This window comes from Octopus bimaculoides, chromosome 9 (assembly GCF_046866305.1).
Source record: "Octopus bimaculoides isolate indiv1 chromosome 9, ASM4686630v1, whole genome shotgun sequence".
Classification (NCBI taxonomy): Eukaryota; Metazoa; Mollusca; class Cephalopoda; order Octopoda; family Octopodidae; genus Octopus; species Octopus bimaculoides.
The window spans coordinates 50303863-50324431 of NC_142936.1; the positions used below are offsets into that span (position 1 = coordinate 50303863).

A 20569-nucleotide genomic window follows, 5' to 3' on the forward strand; every position below is an offset into this window, starting at 1 on the left:
CATGTGTAAAACTACAATAGCAGAAACATAAAATTTAAATCAGGTGAAACTAAGTAAATGTCATCAGACTACTAGGGTGAGATGTGTTTTTTTTTCCCCTCCACCTTTTTTTTATTTTATTGGTCTGGATAAAAGAATAGCTTGTTCTTTGTTTTTACTCTTTTATTCACTGAGAGGGACAGTGCCCACTACATTTGTAGGCCTGTAGAGACCAAGGGACTTGATCCTGTAATTGTTCCATTTAGAATATTGCAAGTCATCACCTGCAGGAAAGACATTGTGCAAAGATTCCAGAGGTTTGATATACCAACAGTTGCGTGGGAACAAAATTTGCTTTGGGGATGCAAACCCAGGTCCAATGATAATATTTGTTATAATATATGGAAAAGTAATGTTTCAAATCATTCCAAAAATGTTTCTATTCTCACTCATTTCAGCAATGAAGTTTTCCAAGAAGAGGTCCAAAGTGATTTCATTACACAAGTTTTTTATGTACATGCATTACAGTACAGTATGTCACATGGTGTTGCGTCATTGTGGTATGGAGTTAGGTCTCCAAACGGTGAAGCATGCTTAACATTCTCTCGATTGATGCAACAGATACAGGCTTGCAACATGATGACATTTTCATTGCAAAGGCAGGTCCATAGATGAACAAAGTTCAATGCATCAGTGACCATAGAAACTGTAGATCCAATTTCTTGGAGGATAAGGTTCAAAGAGTGGTTTTTGCAGAGTACAAAATATATCAGGAAACATGTCTTTTAATCTCTTTTGTATGCCTGAAATATTTCTGCTCATAGCACCATCAAAGACGTAGTCAGGAGAGTTATAAAAGCTGAGAAAATCTTCATGGACATTCTGGTTTTCAGAAATATGACAATAACTGATTCTTGTTCCATGCCAGAGCAATCACATATAACAGCGATAAACATGGAATCTTCAACAATTTTTCTGGTCTCATGCTGGGTGTTATGAACATATGCCTATAAGATTTCATGCTGTATTGTATCAGATAGAAAATTAACTTGTTGTTGAAGCTGCTGACTTATTTCTGCAGCATATTCTTTGGCAAGTTCTTTTTTGGGATTCACAAAGTTTCCTATGACGTGTTAACTTTCTCTTCGAAAATGGAATTAGTAACTTCTTTTATCTTTTACTCAGGATATTTCTTGATCCTTCAACAATGGAACTGTGAACTGCTACTATCTTTCACTAAGAATTTCCTTAATTTTCTGATCATGAAAGTGCTATCCATTATCTTTCACTAAGTATGTTCTTTAATTATTCGATGAACTGATAACTAGTAATATCATTTATTAAAGATATTCCTTGATTCTTTCTCTCCAAAGATGGAATAGTTGGCTTACATGGAAATCTTTGCTCAATATGTGATCCACATGCTTAGCTATTCTTTTGTGTTGGGAATAACAACAGATTTTGGGACTCAGGGTTACATGTGTAGAAGTTATTAAGTGTGATTTAGCTTTTAGTGGTGGTGGTGTTGTAACGTGTGGTTTGGCATTGACTAGTATTGCTCGTACAAATCATGTGTCTTGTCCCAGGTAAATGAGTGAAGTTACAGTCACTGCATATGCATAGTCTCTCTTCTTGAGAATAGCAGCATATTGTAAGGTTTTCGTGTGTTCATAATTTTATTTTATTTACAGTTGGCAGATTTATCATGGAGTAGTCAGGTATACATTCAGATTGAGGACAGTGGTGGGAGGAGTTATTCTTCACTAATTAGAGCAGTAGTAGTAATAATGGTATGGGTAGTAGCAGTAGGATAGGAAGACAATGGTAATGATAGATCTCCTGTGTCATTCTGATAAGAATTTGACTGGCCTAACTGTGTAGAAAAGCTAGGGACTGTGGTGTTTAATGGGTCATCAACTGTTCTAGTATTGAAGAGTGACTTCTAGTGCTGATCATGTTGTCATTGCTATTGTTTAGATGTGGTAAGGGTAGTAGCAGTAGAACATGATGGCAATGATAATGAGGGGCCAGTTATGGTATTCAGAGGAAATGAGGAAGTGTATAGCTAGACTATGAAGGGTCCTTGATCGTGGAGTTTAATCAGACCATCAATTGTGCTAGTACTGAGGAGTGGCCAAGATTGTTGTTTATACACACACACACACCCATATATATATATATATATATATATATATATATATATATATATAGTTGATGATGATGATGATGATGATGAATTCAGTCTTTGCATCATGGTTCCAAGTTCACAAACAACTAAGATTATGAATACAGAATCATTTATGCGTACAAGTCATATATGGTGGCTGATTTACTTAGTTATAATTTTTACCTCTTATAAAAAATATATGTATATAATTATATAAATCCTCAACCAATTTTAGTATTTAATTATGCAGATCATACAGTTATACAAACAAATTTATACATATAATTGCATACTGTATATGTAAATGCACACATACATTATTTCCAATTCAAACCATCCCTCTGCCATTAATATTATCTTCTGCCATTCTAATTATACTCCAGAATTTCATCAAATTCTTTGTTTAAGATACCATCCAAATTAACATACCCTCAATGACCTCAAGATTAGCTTTCAGAATTAGATTTTCATCTCCCTATCTGTACATTATAGACCATATCCCAAAATAGCTATTCCACTGATTGGTTGTACATCTTCACACACATTGAAACAAAACAACCTCTAGAACAACAGTAATTCCTGTGTCACTGATTTTGCAAACTGTGTATCACTAAACTTATTTATCACTCCTTTTTTGTTCATCTCTACTCTCAAACTATGAGATAAAAATTTCACCTAAAACATCATCATAGAGTTGCTACTCTCCAGAACTTTCCCCAGCCCTGCTCATATTTTTCCTATGAACTATATGCTCAACCTCAATCATGACTTCATTGATCTAAGAACACCTAAAAAAGTTATGCCCCCCACCTCATTACCACCACCACTCATATTTAAGTGTAAGACCATGGGGGTATTTTGTTTCTATTTTCCCTCAACCCCGAAGTATAAAAGTCAGGTAGTTATATCTCTTGCTTTATGTACTTTATTCTAAAGATAGTAAGCTTTTTGTTCTTATTAGTTACTACCCTGTTGTTCTCACTGTATACGCCAGGTATAATAATTTATTTGGTACTTTTTAAGTATTAACCCATGTAGAAGACACTTGGAATGTTATTTTTATCATCAGAACTTTTCATATGACCATACAAAGACTACCAACTTTTTTATTTATCATTTTATTGGCTATTCCACATAATTAAATATGAACTATGCACATATATATGGAGATTAAAACTATTTTCTGTAGAAATAGAAATACTTACAAGTAACTGTTTCTTGGAACAATAATAAAATACTCTTCTTGGATGTTCCAGCGCCAAAATCCTTTGTCACAGAAATAGTTCAAAACACCACCATGCAGCCAAGGTAAGCGATATCAGCAATGTCATTAAGAAAAGATAGTGTGGAAATTTTCTGGCCAAATTATCATATGATAAAATATATAAATATACAGAATCATATCTATATGTTTTTAGAAGAGTATGAAATTAGGCCCATATGTGATTAATTATCATATAAGATAAGGTCAGAACAAATAACTTGTATGCACAGTCTCCTCAAATACGTGCTGTAGCGTATTTGGTACTAGCCACAACACTCTCTCAGTTTCAGATTAGCATAAAAATTCCATTATCTCTTAAAAATCTAAATAATATGATATATCCTATCATTAGTACTTCCATTTCTTTAATTAGCTTTTGTCAATTCTAATTATCTTCATACATTCATATGTAGATGACAAAAGTCATCCTTCCTCTACAACACTTACATCAAGCATTTATTCACTGCTTATACCAACACCACCTACAGGACATCCACTCTACCCATTGTTGATGACCATCAGTAATTCAGGTTTATGACTTTATCGTTTGCTTACAAATCTGCAGATACACATCTCTGGAGATATGTATTACAATCTTGATCCAAGTATTTTTTTGGTATATATTTTACTGGTATATATTCCAGCAATTTGATTTAAATTCAGAAAAAACACATTACTAGGCCAGACATAATAAACTGTCTGGTGTTTTTTGCAGTATTACTCCTCACAGAAGACAGAATGTCATTTTTCCATTTATTCTTTTGACATGACCATATATAGGTTGTTGGCACTCCGTCGCTTACGACGACGAGGGCTCCAGTTGATCCGATCAACAGAACAGCCTGCTCATGAAATTAACGTGCAAGTGGCTGAGCACTCCACAGACACATATACCCTTAACGTAGTTCTTGGGGATATTCAGCGTGACACAATGTGAAAAGGCTGACCCTTTAAATTACAGGCACAACAGAAACAGGAAGTAAGAGTGAGAGAAAGTTGTAGTGAAGGAGTACAGCAGGGTTCGCCACCATCCCATGCCGGAGCCTCGTGGAGCTTTTTTAGGTGTTTTCGCTCAATAAACACTCACAACGCCCGGTCTGGGAATCGAAACCGTGATCCTATGACCGCGAGTTCGCTGCCCTAACCACTGGGCCATTGCGCCTCCACCATATATAGGTTAACATCTTTTTATAGACCCTTTTGACCTGACTAAATATGTATTACACATACAAATACAAAATTAAAAATCTTCCATATGTTTGTCTTTGGTACTTGAAATAAACATGAGAAAAGCATAAGTGAACAATGCCACATGTTTGCTATTCATAAATACTTCAAAACAACATATTGACAAGAACAATGTCAAGAGTTTTAAGTTTTAAGGTGTGCGTGTGTGTGTGCTATAGGATAACATAATTGCCTGAAAAATATAGGTAGGACAGTCAGGTTTGAGTACCCCCATGATCACTGGGTCTTTTATTCTTCAGGTACAGTGTACCCCAGACTACATTACCTAATGTGTCCTTTAAAAAGAGTGAAAAAAAGATGGAAAGACAAGAGGGTGTAATATAAATGAGATTTTAGCTTTTAAAAAAGCGATGAGTCATATTCAGAAAGCATGAGGGCTTACAAGCTGGTTTGTAACAGTTGGCATGCTTTCGAAAAAGATGGAATGGTTACTATTGAAATGCTTTCCGGAGACATAGCAAAGATAAACATGCGGTATTTATCTTTGTGTTTTTAATTTGTGTTTACAAAGCTATAATGAATCAGGAGAATGAACTAGGCAGAAGCAATGTGAAAATTAAAACAATATAATTTTTTACCTTTTTTAAAATGAAAAATAGTTAACTGACTATGGCTGATCCTATCAGCTATGAAATAAAAGTCACTGAATAACAAACTATAAAGTATGTTATATACAAGCAAATCTCAGGACAGTAGCAGTATATACAAAAAAAAAAATGTTAAAAACTCTATCTGAAACTCACATTTAGGCCAACTGAATGATCTCTTTACTACATTTTACAAATATTCATAACACTCACAATTATTTATATGTTCATTGACAGCAAAACTAACTGTTCTGGCTGAAGCTAATTAATGACAATGAAATCAATGAAAACCCACTTCACTTTCCTGGATTTATTTCTATATTTCAATCCAACACACTTTTGTATACTGTTCACATTCCTCCAATTCAAATAAATAAAAAAATTTTTTTAAATCAACCCCACTGCCATCTATAAACTAAAACATCTCAAACAACACATAACCAAATTTGAAGTTCATAAATATAGATGGAACATATTCATAGCAAAAGTCTGTTGAATGAAATGAACTGGAAATACTTTTGTAGAAGATTTATAAGCATGTGTAGACTAATTAAATGATTTACTGCAATACATATCACGATATCGCAACACAGAAAGGAAGAAAAAATACAATAAAAAATAAAACCCAGTAGTATTCAGAAGTAATATTTTGTATCAAAAGACAAGTTGAAATAATAAATAAACCTAAATAAAGTGATTTCCTATTAGAACATGAACCTGAAAAGTTTTTCCCACTATTGATTTGATTGGATCAAAAACTATGACATCAAATCATTCATACATTATCATCCACTATATTATCAGTTGCTATTATTCTATGTCTATTAAGCAGACAAGACATTAAATGGGATTTGATTGTGATGCTCCAGCTTGGGAATTCAAGAATTTTAGGAAGTATGGAGTTGTCCCTTAATCATGATTCTCATAATGCAAAATTAGCCACTCTGCGAAAGGGTTAAATAGGTTCTGCCTTAAGAGTAAACTTAATAGAATACAAGATAGCAGATTAAACTGCAAATAAACTAACAGACTGAAAAAGGAAACTAGTTTTTTTTTTGTTTTGTTTTTATCCTAGAAAATAAATAAATCTTCTGACTCTGCAATGGTGGACAATGATCACCAATGCCTGCATGCATGACACATAAAGGGAAACAGAAGAAAAGCATTTATTTACTGAACTTCCAACAAACTGTCTGAAAATATTTGTAATCTGTATTTCACTGTTGCTTAGGGAAAAGAATAGTATCCAGCAAGTAAAGCCCCTTATATCTGCTAAATTATGAGACATAAAGAAGGGCTGAAACAACCATGTATTCGATAATTTTAAGGCTGTTCCTGATTATTTCAATGATTTGCTCAGATTCATTTGTTATTGTGCATTTTTTTTATTTAAAATTTTGATAATTGATTTATTTCTATTCTGATCATTAAATAGGATGCTACAGTTGCAATTTATGTGTGATGATGTTTGTGCTCTTATATCAATGATATGAATGAAATAAAGAGTACTCAATATATGTAATATAGGTACTTTGTCTGTCTTTACGTTCTGATTTCAAATCTGCCATGGTCAAATTTGCCTTTCATCCTTTTGGATGAAAGGCAAATTTATGTACTGGGGTTGATCTAATCAACTACCCCTGCCCTCCCCCAAAATTTCGGGCCTTGTGCCTAGAGTAGAAAAGAATATATGCTATAGAGAAAATATATATATATTATTGTTGAAGTTGATTGCTTTTTCAGCTTTGTGCAGAACAACCATTTATAAAATGGTATAAAAGTGAAGGCTGTTTCATTATATGCCATAAGATGAACACATCTTCTGTATAAAACTAGAATTAATTGAAAAGTAACCAACTTTAACACTAAAAGAAAATGTTGTGTGTGTATATACACACATGCACATGTATGTGTTATTTCTTTAGATAAGGTCATGCTAGAGTAATGCCTTCATGGATTTTTACCAATTATATTAACTTCATTAGTTAGATGGGTACTAATTACCTCAAATGGTTTAAGTTTTAGTAGAGTTATGTCTCTTGACATTTTTACTACAAGACACATGAGGCAAGTCATTCTGCAGCACATGGGACTGTCAGCTTTGGTTAGAAGCTCAAGTGGAAGTAAAACTAAGATCTCAAGCCATCACTGTCTTTCAGTCATATTTATCTTTTGAGATCTAATATTGAGGCAACGAGCCTGGTGTTGCCATCCGGTTTCACCAGTCCTCAGTCAAATCGTCCAACCCATGCTAGCATGGAAAGCGGACGTTAAACGATGATGATGATGATGATGATGATGATGATGATGTTAAACTGGAATACCTAAGAGTAGTCAGCTGCAGTCTTCTACTTCATTTGAGAAGCTCAATGTTGCTCTGCTAAACTGTACCAGTCATATCATTTCTTTAGAGTTATCTACAATGTATTGAATGTAAAACATCAGGTTCTTTAAAACACATCTTCTCCTCAACTTACAACCTATGCAACTTACAACCATCCACACTTACGACCACAAAATATAAAGAAATAAAAGAATAAATAAAAAATTGATTTTCAGATGTTGGGCAGTTGTGTGTGGGATAACTATGGCAGCATCTGGCAATGCAGATTTCCTTCAGATCTAGGCATCCACTACCCGCCACTCTCTCTCTCAATCAATCACTTTCAAGCATCAGTTGCGTTTGATTGAAAATAGTGTTGAAAAATATAAATCTCACATATGACCAGATCAACTCACGACCTGTCAGTCGGAACAGAACTCAGTCATAAGTCGAGGAGAAGTTGTAACATTGTCCTGGTTTCCACTTTTAATAGGGAAACACTTTGACTTTGTTTCAGCATCAACACAACACAGAACATCAATGGATAACTTCAATCAACAAAGGTTTATTATGCCACTTGAATTTCAGGACATAAAAAATCAAATGGATATCAACTATAATAACAAGACATTCAGAAATCAATAAAAGTCTGTAGAAACTCACTGCAGAGGGACAACTGCTAGCACATAAATATAGGAAGATATAAATAGATACACATAAATATGGATAGCTACATGGAGTTATTAATTTAGACATAAACTGAGCTACTGTTGACTGAATCCTATCTATCAAATTTATCTTTTATCTTTTATTTGTTTCAGTCATTAGACTACAGCCATGTTGGGGCACTGCCTTGAAGAATTTTTAATCACATGAGTCAACATCTGGGTTTATTTTTTACAGCCTGGTGCTTATTCTACCAGTCTCTATTGCCGAACTGCGAAGTTACAGGGATATAAACACACTAACACTGGTTGTGATGCAGTGATGCAGAACAAACACAAAGACACACATACATAGATATGTATATATGACAGGCATCTTTCAGTTTCCATTTACCAAATCCACTCACAAGGCTTTGGTTGGACTGAGGATATAGTAGAAGACACTTGCCCAAGGTGTCACACCACAGGACTGAACCCGGAACCATGTGATTGGGAAGCAAACTTCTTACCTCACAGCCAAGGTTGAATATAGATATGAACAGGTGGAACATGTATAAATGTTTTAAAATATTAAGGGCCTGTAAGAATCGGGCTTTTGTTTCAGTTTAACAAATGATAAATCACCCCTCACATAGGTTTTTTGCACAGGGTTGGGAACATGCCCCAAATTTAATACCTGTTTCCCTATAAAGAGGCATGTGAAGGATGTGTGATTAAGAAGTTCATTCAACAGTCACCTAGTTTCAGGTTCAATTCTAATGCACAACACTTTGGGTGTTCTCTACTATAACGCCAGGTTAACCGTTACTTTATGAAAGAATATGGAAGATGGAAAGTAGAAAACCACTGATGTGTGTGTGTGTGTGTGTGTGTGTGTGTGTGTGTGTGTGTGTTGACATTCAATGCATGCCACCATTTGAGCAAAATGGTGATATGATGTTGACATTCCTTGTTGACAGTCATCCTGTAACGCCAAAGCACTGGATCAAAAAGAAATCCCTTAAAAAAGCAAGTAAATGTTGTTGACAGGGAGAGTCCCTAGCCACATTAAATGAATGAACAAATGGGGGACAATTGGGTGAACTGAGTAATTAAGAATTAATTGTTCATCTCAAACACACAGAAGTAATTACAGTGCATTCAAACTGAAAACATGAATGCATAGCAACATATTGCTAATATCATATTGATGCTGAAGATTCAATCTAAGACATTGCTTGTCCCACACTCCTACATATTACGTCAATAAATTCCCTCTACTTATCCATTACAGAATAAAACCAGAGTTATTAATTTACCAGGATATGTAAAATACATAGAGAATGACTGGTATGAATCACTTATATGAATACATAGACTAATATATTCACTTCTGTAATATAAGCACACAAACACACATATATGCATATATATACATATATAATGTACACACCACACATAATTAAATAAAAACAAGTAGAGTAAATGCAGACAGGGAAAGAAACAGTAAATATCGCAAGATAGCTTTGAACATTGAAGACAGAGACATAACAGTAGATACTGAAGGGGAGGCAGTAGTATTTGATATTAAGAGGATAGCAATTTCAAATTAGTATTTATCCATATTTGCTGTCATAAAAATCAGTTTTATAGTTTTGATGTATAAATACATAAATTTGAATGTAAAGCTTAGAAAGATTTGGGATTTTTTTTTTTTTTTAACTTTATTTCAAAAAGTAAAAAAAAAAAAGGTAGAAAGAAATCTCCAAAACTAACAAAAGAAAGGTAACAAACATAACTTTAATGGATGTTCACATTAAACAATAAAATGAATAACAAAACTATCATCATCATCATCATCATCATCATCATCATCATCATGTTAAATCAAAATTAAGTAAAAGAAGCGAAGCAAGAAAAGAAAGTAAGCACTTGTTGTTCACTTTCATGTTTAAATATTTCAAAAACTGTACGAAAGGATTGGCATGTTGTTTGTGTCATGTCAATATCAAAATTTTTATATAACATTTTAACTTCTCTACTCAATTTTTTTTCTATGTGTATGTGTGTGGTACTGTTTTTTTTTTTTTTGCCTTTTCAATTTTTGGAATTTCTGATAATCAATATCATTTAGCATAAGCAAACACTAAAACTAATCTGGATTTTTCGGGAGGGATATATTAAAATAATAAATAAAAAGGAAAACACAATAACCACAACAACAATATTGATAATGCTGTTAGCAGTGATGATGATGATGATGATGATGATAGTTCTATTTGGCAGTGGTAAAGATGATGTTAAAGCAAAGAGAAATAAACAAAATTTTGCAGTATTTGTTTCTACAATGCCACCACTACTGCCACTATCCCCACCTCCAAAAGCCCCATGATTATTTATTCAACATGTTTCTTCACAACTTATTGGTAAATTTAATTGGATTTCGGTATTATAGCAAACATATGCTGTACTACATATATTTTATGTTTCAGAACACAAGACAAACGTATACAAACATACACACCTATGTGTGTATGTGTGTGTGTGTGTGTCAAATCAATAATGCTCATCAAAATTGCAAGAATATTGCATTATAGAAACAGTGTATTTCGATTGAATGCTGTTTCTTTGTGAAAGATATAATAATAATAATAATAATAATAATAATAATAATAATAATAATAATAATAATGAATTCAGTATTCCATTAAAGAAAGTGGGCATTTGGCATATAAGGGCGAGAATAGATGAATTGATTCAAGCTTTCATAGCCCTCAGTTTAGAGTTCAAATTCTGTCAACTGTTAACTCAGCCCCTGTTGCTATGAAGATGAGACATTAGCTGTAATTACTTTCTTGCTTGTGAGTCTGAGTGATATCAGAATAGCGTACAATCTGTAGAACTAAGAACAATTCAGCAAAGACAGGGGAAGCAGACTGTAACATTGATACTTTGACTGACAGTGATTTTGATGAAATGAGTGATTTCAAGCTGGAGTTGTATACTGTTGCAGCACAAAACCTATTATACATTCTATGTATGCAGGAGTGACTGTGTGGTAAGTAGCTTGCTTACCAACCATTTGGTTCCAGGTTCATTCCAATTGCGTGGCACCTTGGGCAAGTGTCTTCTACTATAGCCTCAGTCCGACCAAAGCCTTGTGTGTGTATCCTAATTTTTAACTGTGTTTTTTCCGGGGTTTTTTTTACCATGTGTATTCTAGCTTTTGACTGTGTGCATGTCAGTTTTTAACCATGTGCATCTAGGTTTTTAACCATGTGCATCTTAGTTTTTATCCATGAGCATCCCAGTTTTTAGAAGAGGTACAGCATGTTCTCTCCATCAATCATGATCTGATGTGGAGGGCGTGAATTTGAGCTTGAGATCATACTGGTCTGATGAGCAAACTGTGCTACACTTGCCAGAGGGGTACACTTTTTTTATATATTCTTACCTAGGAGTAGTTAACTCGAATACATTAACTCCAGCACTCAACTGGTACTTATTTCATAGATCCAGATATGATAAAAGTCGAAGTTAATCTTGGCAGAATTTGAACCCAGAACATAGTGATGGATGAAACATCAGAAAACATCTCACCTAGAGGGTTAACAATACAGCCAGCTCAAAGTCATTTTCCCCATTAGGCACCAAAAATGGTATTTCTTAATGAAAATAGGAAGTTGTAACACTGAAGCATTTCCAAAAACAATACTGACATATATCTAGTAGTTTCAACTAGGAAATCTAAACCATGTTATACACTGGAATTACCAAAAAGTCAGTACTACACAATGGAAACAACCAATTATTGATGCATATATTTGAATAAATGAATCAGTAATTCAAATGCCGTTAATCCATGACATATAAAATGAAAATGTTTGTTGAACTTAGACCTAATCTACCAAGTGGAATTTTAGTGATAAAAATCTTTTATATCTCTATCCTTTGGCATTTGTTTATCATGACTTTATTGATAGTTTTGAAAATTTATTGCGTTGAATTATTTAGGCTAGTATTTATAGCTGAACAGTTGTGAAGACTGAAGAAATGGTAGAATGCTGAGTTGGCTTTTACAAGCAGCATCAATTGTATTCAAGTTCAAATTACACCAAAAGGTTACTTAACTCTCTCCCTCTTCCTCCTTTTCCCTCTTTCTTTTTCCATCTCTCTCTCTAACTAACTAAGTGCTATGCCTGTTTTATGTGCATCAGTCATCATGGACTCAATGTTAAAATCTCAAGATTCATGATTTTTCTTCGGAAAGATATGACATAGGGTTCCTACTTCTTTCTGCTTGTTTCTTTAGAGTTTACTCATTTAGTCTCCTGCTCTCTCAAGTTTTCTAATGAGGCACAGAGTCCATTTAACCCTTAGACAGCAACTTCATAGTTCCCCAAACTCCTCAATTTCTAAGCTGAACTCTCACAAGTGAATGCAGTTTAATGACTAATCCAAGACTGGAATGCTAGCTAGGGTGCTGAATTCTTTCAAATACTAGATGCAGTGCTACAAGGAGATATGCTTGCACCTTACTTGTTTGCAATTGTATTGGATTGCACAATGCATAATCCAGTGATGAAAACAACAGTGATGAAAACTTTGGTTTCACCAAAGACTGGCAAAGATCTCAGATAGTACCAGCAGTAACCATCACAGACCTGAACTTTGCCGATGATATCTAATAGATCACAAATAGATTTAAATCCTTACAATATCTGCAATCCCTACAATTTTAGTACTTCCCTATAAAAATACACTTCACAAAATTAACCTTGTGTATAGAAAACTTAGTACATAGTAAAGTATAAATATTCCACCCAAAACGTAACATTTTCATATAGTAACCTTATGACCTCCAGTTTTAGAATATCTTATTGAAATTTGAATCTTAACTTCTATTTCTGCAGAGAGGAAATAATTTTTATTTACATAATAACAACTTATGATTCATATGTTAAAGTGCAGCCCAGTGGGAATGAACCCAAACCCATGCTGTTGTGAAACAAACTTCTCAAGCACACAGCCAAGCCCAAGCCTAGGAAAATAAAAATAAGAGGAATGATCTTACTGTAGTATGGAATGTAGCATTTAAAAAGTAATGAAATAGGAAACGTTTTTCCTCAAACAATCTGATGCATGAGAGAAATCAACTTTTTCCAACTAAGGTATGAAATCAGGTGGCTTACTTTCAAGATCTACAACAGATTGAACAGAATTCATTTATTTCTTTTGGAGCAAAAATACGCTACCCCATCATCATCATCATCATCGTTGTTTAACGTCCGCTTTCCATGCTAGCATGGGTTGGACGATTTGACTGAGGACTGGTGAAACCAGATGGCTACACCAGGCTCCAATCTGATTTGGCAGAGTTTCTACAGCTGGATGCCCTTCCTAACGCCAACCACTCAGAGAGTGTAGTGGGTGCTTTTATGTGCCACCGGCATGAAGGCCAGTCAGGCGGTACTGGCAACGGCCACACTCAATTTGCTCTCTTCCTGGTGATTCCATCTATTTCTGTTTCTGGATATTGTTGTGGTTTTTGTTTAGTTCCTGATCAAATCAATGCATGATCAAAGACATTCCGGTCGGTCATGGAATGTCTTTAATCCATTTTTTTTGCATGGCTGTGTGGTTAGGAAGCTTGCCTCCCAGCCACATGGTTTGGGTTCAGGCCTACTGTGTAACAAATTGGACAAGTGTCTTCTGCTATAACCCCAGGCCAACTGAAGCCTTGTGACTGAATTTGGTAAGCAGAAGTGCGTACATGTATGTGTAAGTGCTGGTGCCTCCTAACAGAGAGGAGGGATGACGATGATTTTCTTTATACAATGTCCTTCATTTTGTTCCAAATACGATAGCATGATATGAGGGAGATATAGCTACTATATACTTTATTGGATTGTCTTGATGTTATTGCTGTAGCAAGCTCAGTTAATTCTTCTCTGTGGCACCTCTTGCATATAGGTAACTTATTGGAAGCAATGAGTAGGTCATGAAACTTGGTATGCCTTTCAATCAAATCACTGCACATTAGGTACATGGTACATACTCATTATGCAATAGCTGGCCATGTGAAATGCAGTGTGACAGCTTTAACATGCTACATTTACAATTAAAAATGTGTCACATCTTTAAAACTGGGAAGCAACTGAGGTATTGTTCTCTTCATTAGTCTATAGTCACTAGCCAACCTAAAGCAAAAAATAAAAAAGTAACAATGAAAAAATATCTGGACATGAAAGAAACCCAGTTAATGTCTGCAGTCTGCTCCACCAACACAGGCACATATAACTTATACGCCCAGCCACTCACAATCACAAACTACCACCTATTTTTTCAGACATTAGTGGAAAAATAAACACTTTATATGTATTGGCATTTTTTTATATAATGAATATCAATCTATTTAGGATTATTTGCTTTTGTTTTTGTTTTTAACAAAGCTTTTTGCCTTAATTCTTATGGAGACTAAGAAGAGTTCAGTTTTCATTTGACCATAATCAAGAGATTTTATTACATTTAGCAGTGTAATAAAATCTTAAAAAAAAAAGTTTTCATTAAATTTGTTGCACTAATTTCAAATTTGTATTTTTTTTCTTTTGGCAATGACTAGCTAGGGGTGGGGGGACATGAAAAGAGAACTGCCATCTTAATAGAAGCTAATAGCTTTAACAGCCAATTTCAAACACTATATTAATCTAACACCTTGAATGGATAGTGAAACATTTATTATGCAGAAAATGGATTAATAACAGTTATTTAAAGGCATGCATTTTTTTGTATAAATTTTTTCTTGTAATTATAACAAAACAAAACAAATAAATAATAATGAGAATTTTAATTCTTGAAGGAAAAAAAAAAACAACTAAAAATGAAAATCTTCTATTCGGAAATTTTAAGAAAACGTCACACTTTTTAAAGCATCATAGTTAAGCTTTCAATTTCCAACCAGCCTAAACTTTGACATCTTTGCTTCGATTAATGAAGCTATTGCTCTCAGTTTGTATTTAATTCCCTGTTTTGAAACCTAATTAGTCACTTCATGCTAAACTTTCAAATCGAAATAAGAAGAAAGGAAAACTAGAACAAAAAATAAACTTTTAAGTAACATGTTCTTTGCTTCAAATTGCTGTTGAATTAATTTATATAAAATGCGTGAACAATGGTTACGGGTTTTAACAAGAAATTTGGTTAAAACAATTTATGGACAATTCATCTATAATTTAGATTGGAACAGAAAAAATAAATTCCAGACAGAATGAATTTTTTTTTCTTTGACTTGTTTCAGTTATTAGATTACAGCTGTACTGGGATACTGCCTTGAAGAACTTGAGTTGAATGAATCAAACCCAGTGCTTATTTTGAATTTTTAAAGCCCAGTACTTATTCTATTGATCTCTTTTGCCAAACTGCTAAATTACAGGGATGTAAACACACCAACACTGATTGTCATGTGGTGATGGGGGACAAAGACACACGCACACACACATATGTATATATATTGATATAGATATGAAGAACTTCTTTCAGTTTCTGTACAGTTCTGTCAGATAAAGCACCTTCACTGTACACAGCACATACCTTTTGTGTTGCTTGTGAGGCATTTTTGCCTTTACAGTATTAAAAAACATCAAGTGTCTAAAATACACCTTATAATCTTCCATTGTCATTGCGGTGCAAAATTGATATGAATTAAGTAATTTTAAACTTTCTTTCTCAAGAGATAGTTTGAAGTGTGCACTAACCGGAAATGTAAGCATATTTTACGTGTCGATAAATTTGACATGTTCTAACCTGTTGGAACATGAACGACTAAAAATTGGCATGAACTTTCCAGACAATTCAATGCAATGGTTTGGATTATATTTTGGGGAAAGATTTAAATAAAACAATGTATGTGAAATATTCTTGTAGTTAAAGAAACAATACAAAATTAGGTATTGCATCATCAAAGACTACAACAAGCGACTATACTGTGTAAGTACATGCTAACATGTTTATTAACATTCTACATAGAAACGAAATGCTTTGAAGCTTGCTACTCAATAATTATTCACATTCTACATTTTAGAATTCTCAACTATCACTCTCAGTAATCAGAAGGATGAAACTGAAATGGATTTCCGAAGTGAAAACTTCTCAAATTCCTTCTATGAAGAATAAACTATTATAAATATAATGATATAGTAGAAAATGGTTGAAAAAAAATATATGTCAACTAAAATATTTGTGCCTTATGCTACTAAAAGATTTACAAAGGACATTGAGGTATTAAATATAAGTATATCTATATATTCAAGAAAGACAAGTATGCATAACATAGATTTAACACAGTATCACTGAAGTTTATAGTAATATATGATCAATGAATGTAGAGTAACACAAGAGTATTAAAAAAGAAACATGATATTCACCCATGCATTAAGAAGTTGAGTATAATATGAGAGAAATGGGTAATTGATTGTACCTTTCATTCTTCTGGGATGGGATAAAACAAGTAGTAGTGAAGTCTTGCAGTTGATTAACCAACAACATGGTAAAAAACCTAATTCAGCTCCTTCCTTCATATTCCAACCTTTCCTCATCTAGCATAGAACTGCCTTCCTCACAACTATAACCTCACTCAGTCAAAGTGGTCTTAGTCTTGCAGGCTGCATGGTCACCTCATTGGCTCTCTGCCATGAGAAGTACTCAGTAACCTCTGCAAAGTCATTGGCATTTAGTAAGGCATCCAGCAATAGAAATTATGCCTAAGTAGACACTGGAGTACAGTGCAGTCCTCTGACCCATCCAATTTTATCACTGGTATTATCTTTACACTCATCATCTACTAGCGTACATCTTCCATGCCAACATTGAAGATAGACTCTAATAGATGATGATGATAATAAAGATAATGATGATGATGATGATGATAACTCCCACACTAAGATAATGGGTCAGTATAGTTAACCCATATTCAGTGTATGCACCAATTATGGACAACCTTTCTTGAGAAGGAGGCATGGCACACTATCTGTCTGGTTGCACTATAAAAGATTTCAAGGTAATTTTCATTAGGTGTGCCATTCAGAAAGTCTTGCAGACTGCAAGATGCCTATGGTTAAAAAAAAAAAAAAAAAAAAACTGGCACTCCGTTGGTTACAATAGGGGTTCCATTTGTTCGAATCAATGGAACAGCTTGCTCAGGAAATTAATGTGCAAGTGGTTGAGCAATCCACAGAAACACGTAATCTCAGGTAGATTCTGTGTTACAGAATGTGACAAGACAAGCCCTTTGAAATACAGATAACTACTCATTTTTGCTACCTGAGTAGACTGAAGCAACATGAAATAAAGTGTCTTGCTCAAGAACACAACATGCCACCAGGAATCTAACCCACAATCATATAATTGTGAGCCGAATATCCTGATCATCTTTTCCATGCACTTATAGTGTGTGTGTGTGTGTGTGTGTGTGTGTGTGTGTGTGTGTGTGTGTGTGTGTGTGCTCATGTGTGTATCAAGAAAAAAGTGAGAAAGCTTCTATTTTTCTTTTTCTTGAAAAAAATGATATATAATGTTGATATATTTGGACATAGTCATAATTAATATAGCCTATAAACAAACTCATTGGTCGTTAGTCTTAGAATAAATTTCACTTCTTTCTCCCTCCAGAACATTTGACATTTATGTTCCCCAAAATAAAATTTTGCTGCAAAAAGGAAGGGAAGTAAAATATATTTGAGTCAAATACCAGCTGGTGAGTTTGTTTATTAATTTATTAATTATGACTCTTCCCAAATATAAAAATATTAGTTTCAGCGCTCAGTCTTAGATCAAAATTCTTGCAAAGCATATTTAAAATCAAAACACAATGATATTCATACAAGACTAGGTGAATGGACAATTTGTTTATCCAATATAGGTTATACAAAGAGGCTCAGAAACCATCTTGTCAGCTTTGCTAATGCGATTTGCAGAAAAACAATAATGTATTCCTTTAAAATATAATACTACAGAGATATTGCAGGCTTCAATGTTTTGATTTAGAAGATCGATTGTGGGTTTTTTCATCATCTCTTTCAATAAGTTTTAGTTTTTTGTTTTATTACCTGATGTCTCTTCATTTTGTCAACTGCTTCTATTTCAATTATTTCCTGTTCTTTTTCTTTCTTCTTTTAAAATATTTCATCGATGCTGTAGTAATGCTGTCAATATTGAGGGTTTTGTTTTTCATGTATTTATTTTTTGCTCATATGTAATATTGTATTTTCCAGGATTTCTTAATTTCAGAATTCTCACTAGATTTCAAAAGACTTGCGGCAGTTCTTTTTTTGTATTTTATAGCAACAACTATATCACTATTATTTTTCACTGTTGTTACACTACTACTGCTATTGGTTAACTAACTACACAACATACTAGAAGGAAAAAAAAACAACATTTCATTAATCAAAAAAATATAAACATGAAATATTTACATCATTTGCCTATACACATTACTTACACACACACACACACAAATGAATATTCTCACCTAACTAATAATGTTCGAAAATATATACACTGAAAGTGAATGCACAAAACACACATTTTTATGATGCAAGTTGCCATAAAACAAGAATAATAAATTTAAATACTATAAATTTCTGAAAATCTCACAGAAGAACAAGCTATAAATGTATATAAATACCAAGCCAGACATCAACTTGAGGAAAATATAGTGAAAGAAATAAGCACCCACAGACACATTCATTCATTCATTCATTCATTCGCTCTTCTTTTTCCTTGTTGTGCTGGAAATTTCTCTAATTTTAACTCCTATATAGGATGCTTTAGCAGACACTCTAATTGGCAGCCAGGGGGTGTAAAAAAATAATAAATAAAAGTAAAATACCAAATGATGAGAAGAAATCTAGTTGTACTATTCAATAACAAAAAGTACCTAAATAAGAAAAAAGTAGATTTTTATTTTGTTCTCAGATTGAAATCAGATGCATTCAGTTTTGGAGATGCTTTTTAAAGAGTAAATCTGGTTAAGGGAAAATGGTAACATTTTGACATTAGACTCAAGTAATGACACAAAGTTAAATTGGTTAAAAAATATAATACACATTTACCATTAGTTATATATACAAGCAGAAGAGTAACTGAACTTATTTAGTTTACTGTTTATTTTGTTTTTAATTTAAATGTGTTATTTGTTGTTGTTCTTGGAGTTGTTAAAATTTATACAAAACATCCAAATACATTTGAATTTCATAATTATTTTCAAATTCAGAATCATAACTTTTCTGATTTTTTTCCTTTTCCTTCTTTTCTTTATTTTAATTTTTGAATCTGCACACATATATGTATGTATGTAAACAAATACACACACTTTCATATTCATACACACACACACACACACACACACACACAAATACACATATATGTATAACATGTCAAAAGGAGAAGTGATAATGAAATTTAGATGAATTCTTTACAAATTATTTTGCTGTTATGATATTAAAACTTATTAAGCTTGGAAACAAATGCATGAATAGTATAAATTGTACAAGTGACTGTATAAGAAATTATATATAGGTACAGCACTGATTTTCTGGAAACTGAAGGTCCAATACCTCCTTTAACCAGGAAAAATTAGGAAAATTATATATATATAGATAATTATAAACATATACATATATATATGTGTATGTATATATATATATATATATATATATATATATATATATATATATATATATATAAATATAATTAAGGGATCAGCAAATATTTGCTTCACCATATACCGAAGTTCAGAAATAGCAGCTAAAAAAGCTGAGAATCCCACAGATTTTTTTAGCTGCTATTTCTGAACTTCGGTATATGGTGAAGCAAATATTTGCTGATCCCTTAATTATATTTATAAATATATATGAGCTTTTAAGTAAGTTCTCCACCAATAATGGTGCTTTCATATCGATGGGCTTGGTAAAAATTATTAATTGTTAATTGATTTATTAATTAATAAATTGATAATCCTTTACCTTTTTAATTTGTAATATATACATATATATATATATATATATATATAGATATAGATTGCCTCACTGGCACTAGTGCCGGTGGCATGTGAACAAAACATTGGACTGACTCCTGTGCAAATGGCATGTAAAAAACACCATTTGAGTGTGACTGCTGCCAGTACCGCTAGAATGGCCCTTGTGCCAGTGGCACGTAAAAAGCACCCACTACACTCTCGGAGTAGTTGGCGTTAGGAAGGGCATCCAGCTGTAGAAACTCTGCTAGATCAGATTGGAGTCTAGTGTAGCCATCTGGTTCGCCAGTCCCCAGTCAAATCGTCCAACCCATGCTAGCATG

General features: G+C 33.4%; 1 protein-coding gene across 13 annotated transcripts in view; it reads right to left on the bottom strand.

The window, feature by feature from the left end:
• LOC106868354 (N-acetylated-alpha-linked acidic dipeptidase 2) overlaps positions 1-20569 on the bottom strand; it is a 1035601-nt gene that overhangs the window by 740776 nt on the left and 274256 nt on the right. For 3 of the 13 annotated variants that reach the window (XM_089357530.1, XM_089357524.1, XM_052970681.2), the window contains one exon: positions 7570-7662. The exons of 9 other annotated variants lie outside the window; for them this stretch is intronic. The gene's annotated coding sequence lies outside the window, so the exon portion shown is untranslated. Of the gene's footprint in view, positions 1-3351; positions 3687-7569; positions 7663-20569 lie in introns of those variants that run through there. One more of the 13 variants, XM_089357532.1, reaches the window with a different exon arrangement.